General features: G+C 32.2%; 1 pseudogene; it reads right to left on the reverse strand.

Annotated features, from left to right (window-relative positions):
- Window positions 1-1664: 1664 nt before the first annotated feature.
- Window positions 1665-2187, reverse strand: LOC109453312 (10 kDa heat shock protein, mitochondrial pseudogene; annotated as a pseudogene).
- Window positions 2188-5124: the final 2937 nt, after the last annotated feature.

Genomic DNA, 5124 nt, shown 5'->3' on the forward strand with positions numbered 1-5124 from the left:
CTTCCTCCCTTCAACAACATAGTAAATTACAATATCTGAAATAGAAATTCCTTAAATTAACTTTCAAATCTGTGATTTGGCATTAGCCTATTTTCAACCATGTCTCCTACAAAACATTTTTGAAGAACCTCAATATTATGCCATATGAAATAATTTACTGTTCTCTAAGCATGAAATCTCCTATTTCAATTCCTTTTGGCTTATGATTTCTTTCACTTCAAATGTATTTTACAATATGCATGCATTCCCACAAGTTGAAAGTGGTTAAATGCCACATCTCGCATTGACACTACCAAGATTGCCCAATTTGGAAATTCTCTCTCTCTTCTTCCATAGCACTTTGTATCTACTCCGTTATGTTTGTCAGATGTTCTCTGTTTAGGTAGATGCCTATGTGTATCTTTTTCCCTTTTAAACTGAAAGGTCCATGATAATTGGGTCCTTTCAACATATTTCTATCATTGTTATTACTTACCCCAATGGTTAAAACATAGAAAATGTTTAACAAATGTTTATTATGTTGATGTCTAAGAGTAGGTAAATATTTTGAACGCAAACTAATCTTTTCAATAATGCAAATGTACTATTATTCTGTATCGTAAAGAATCAAATGGACATCAGAAAAGATAGGTGAGGTCTTCTTTTGTCCACTGTGGATGTCTTTACTAAAAAACACCTGCTCTGGTTTACTAAACTGAAAACTTATGAATAACATTATATCACCATTTTTATCTCATAAAGCACAATAATCAAAATTAACTTTTGTAATTGAATATAAAAAGGATAGCTTATATTACATATTACTTTAAACATTTAATTCTCTTTATTCTTTGTGTTGGCCTAGTATTGCATAACAAGTAAGAGCAGAACTTATAAATAAAATAACTCTACTAAAATCTAAGCCCTGTATACTTTGCACATGCTTATTCCATTATATTATATTTATATTGACTTCAAAGTTTCCTCTCTGAGACTGTCTCCTAAGCAAAAACCAAAAACAGTGTCCAACTCCCATCCAGAGTATGTTTAAACATAGCTGCACTAAACTTTATCATTTTTATTCTGCCTATGTGGACAAGTTATTTTCAGACATAGAGTTAGAGTTAGACTTAGAGTTCTAAATTACACTTGCAACACAATTGAAACCGATATACTGTGCTAAATGCAGGGCATAAATTGTATTTTTTATGCTACGTAAAATTATCACGATTAAGTAAACTCTGGTCTTTCTCATTTATAAATACAATGTCACAAGTAATAAGACTTATGTATCTATATGGATGTTTAAAATTGCTATTGCTGACTAATTTTGCAGAATTTGCATATTGATGAATTACTATTTATCTCTGTTTAGCTCAATTGGAAATAAATTGATGAAATAGTGAGTTAGCAAAAAGTGAGATCTTCACAGGCATTTTTTCCAACTGTTGGCATATGTCTCTAAGTAATGCGTTGACTTCAGACTCTGATATTTATTTGTTTAAATTTGGAAATGTTGATATCAGTACAGTGGGAACTAAATTTTAAGAGGTACTGGATGTCATTACTTTGGATATCATTAGTTTAGTACAAAAGAGAGACATGGAAATGATTTACATGGTGAGATTTCACAACTTCAGTGGAATGGGCAGCTTCATGTGATGCCATGTCAATAGTGATTTATTTCAGTCTACATACTTTCCGAGAATGTCTCCATCTCTAAATAAGAATTAATCCTTGTCGTCTAGAACTACTTTGGTGCCTCCACATTCTGGAAGAAGAACTTTATCTCCAACTTTCACGCTAACTGGTTGAATCTCTCCGCCCTTTTCTTTAGATCCAGATCCAACAGCTACTACTGTTGCTTGCAATATTTTCCTGGAATCATAACGTCTCCCTTGGTTACAGCTTCCGCAGCACTCCTTTCAACTAATATTCAGTCAAAGAGGGGGAGAAGCTTTCTAAATGCCTGTTCTGCCATGGCTGTGCCAACAGCAGTTAGTACTCTGCTCTCATGCCGTCGCCGCAAGGAGAGGCCTGCAATCCAGTCCTCTGGACACATGAAGTTTCCTAAAATTGTTTAATCTAGTGTTTCTCCAACGCAATCCCATATATGCATGGTCAGGAAATGTTTGATGATCCATACATCTTATATTATTGAAAACATTAACATTTGTCTTTTTATTTTACTGTTAGTTTTCAAATCAATTTAAGATTATTCTGGATTACCAATGAGCAATTAAAATTTAGTATTCCCAAATTATTTTAGTTATTGATTTAGTAGTCATTTTTTGACTCTATTCAAAATAAGTGGTTACTAAATTGGTGGCATTTAGCTATTAATAGATCGGTAAGCGTATCTGTAATTATCTTAGTATTTCCTAAGGTTGAAATAATTACTGTCACTATATTCATGTTTGAATTTTTGTTGTATGCATATCTACCGTTAAATTCTAATATCAAAATGATAATGTCATTTCATTCATTATCTGACATTATTTTCACATTTGACTTCTTAACAGTTAACACAAATTTATAGTGAGAAATTTCTATAGACAATATTTTCATAGATTAAGACTTTAACTTGTTAAGCTACATACCTAATTGGGATCTGATATTATAAAAGAACATTGCGGGGGTGTAATGTACCATGCATAGAGGAGTGAGTAGAGGTAAACAGAGGCAGGTTTAAAATGCAGATACAGTGTTTGCATGCAGTAAAGGTCAAATGATGTCACAAAGAAGCAGAAGTGATGTAATAGTTTAAATAGAGAAAAGTGGCAAGGGGATCATGCCATCACACCAGTAAATTGCTGAAACTCTAACTTACACTATAGCAGTCAGTACCATTTTTATATTACGAGTGTTAATTTAGCATGAGCAAAAGATCACTCATCACATTAATTTAATGTTGTTAGTCTGAAGTTTCATTTTCTTGAAAATGTGTTTGGGAGAGAAATGGGCATGTGAGAGATTTATACTGTTGATGTTTGCATGTACTTAAGCAAGTTAAAAATAATTTAAGTCAACTTGGTTCATAATCCATCTTTTCCTTTATATGGGTTTGTTCTCTAGCTGGGAGTCATACATTGGATTTCACCATGATCATTTCACACAGCAGTTTTAAACAAAACAAACACATTCTAAAACGTACTGTGACCTGTGTTTGAAATGTTATGACAGGTTTTCCAGTTCCAAAATTTAGAGCATTATCACAGCTAGTTGACAAAAGCTTGGAACAATGATCTGATGAAACAATATTAGGAAAAATATAAACAGTTAACCATGGAACAGTGGAACATTTTTTTTGTATTATGAGTCCATGCTAAGTATGTAAACATTTCTTCATTGATGAACATTTGAAAGCAAATTGAAACAAGCTTGAAACTTCAAAATAGCTAGAAATTAAATGTACTGAACTCATATACCTAATTGAACTTCCTCCTCAAAGAGAGAAAAAAGTAATAAAAATTTAGGGTCTCTACTTACAAAAATCAGTTCTTTTAATTATTCTCTGTTTCCTGGAGTCCAGGCAATTTACCACTAATTTTTAGGCCAGTGGTCCACTTATTGCCATGAGATAATAGGAGGTAATAGTGGTTAGATGGCCCCCCAACTATGTAGCTTTCTCCCTTAGTAGACTTGGGAAGCTTGAGTTTCTTCCCATGATTGTTCAATTATGCTTTCACTTTAACTTAAAATTCTTGTACTGGATGTAGAAATGAATAAAGTCTATCCATATGATGCCAAGTTTTCACTGATTACAACACAATAACTGTGTCCTAACATGCGATATTTTGGTCCTAAGTTTCACAGTGGTCCTAAGATGCTCTAATTTTTGCACAAATCTACATCATTAGGTTTTCTGGCATTAGTGTCACCTGCTCCTGAGCAATGCTTCCATTTTCTTCTCCACTGGTCCCTGACTTCTCCCCTCTTGCCACAAATCCAGTCTCCAACTATAGGTTCAAAAGAAGTTACCAAATATTTAATTCTATAAAACAGAGTTATCTTTATTTCTATTTTTCCCTGTTGTTCATTGATGAGGGCTACTGAAGCTTTGGAGGCAGGTATTCTTGGGAAGTGTTTAGGAACTTTCAAGTATATTCACGGAATTCATTGACAACAGTTATAAAAAAAATTAAAAAGTGAGGGTATTTAGAAAGGTCCTCATCCCAACAATTATTAAGCAGAAAAAGTCTTAAGTATTCAGAGGAACTTCCTAATTATTTGATTATGCTGTCCTTCTCTGAGAAACTTACATTCTCTGGCCAGTATTTAATTCTTAAAGTTTGTGTTTTTAGACATATTTCTGTTTTTGTTTGTTTGTTTAATTAATTAAAAATATTCACTCATATTAAGTAATATCTCACTTTAAAAGTTGGATACTCGTCCTTCAGATGTAAAACATTTCACAAGATTTTTTGCAATGTTTCAAATGTTTGAAAAATTCTCTAGTTGCAATATCCCAAAAGGGATGTTGCATTTGACAATTTAATCAATAAAGGTCAGTTTCCATCACTGATGTCCTGTTTTTCACTGTCTGTCGGTGGAAATTTATTTCTCTACCTCTTTTCATCTGTCTGCTTGTCTTTCTTTCACTTTCTTTGCAAATTTTTTCTCTATGCTTCTCCTCCAAAACTTTTGTTTTTTTATTCTTAGTTCCCCACACTCTTTTAACTATCAATATAGAAATATATTTGTATATATGTATATATACTTATTTAACATGTTCATGTAGAAGGTTGAACAATTTAAAATTGCATGAATGACAAATAAAAAATCATTGCTAATTTTTTTTCTATTGAAACACTATCTTGTGACTGTATACTATATTCACATTTTCATTTGATGAGGAATTAACTCATATCTACTAGCATTTATCTCTCATTGCCTCCTAAGTTTTGCTAGTTATGTTATTGTTTTTAATTATGAAAATCACATATTTGACAAAGGAGTTAGATTTGGAATATATAAAGATCACTTAAAACTTGATAGTAATAAACCAAACAACCCAATTTTAAAAATAGGCAAGTAAACAGTCACTTTACAAAAGAACATATAGAGATGCAAATAAGCATATGAAAAGATGTTCAGCATTATTGGCCAATAGGAAAATGCAAAAAAATGCAAATTAAAACCAGA

Source organism: Rhinolophus sinicus, chromosome 17, assembly GCF_057876585.1.
Source record: "Rhinolophus sinicus isolate RSI-liver-muscle chromosome 17, RSI-T2T, whole genome shotgun sequence".
Lineage (NCBI taxonomy): Eukaryota > Metazoa > Chordata > Mammalia > Chiroptera > Rhinolophidae > Rhinolophus > Rhinolophus sinicus.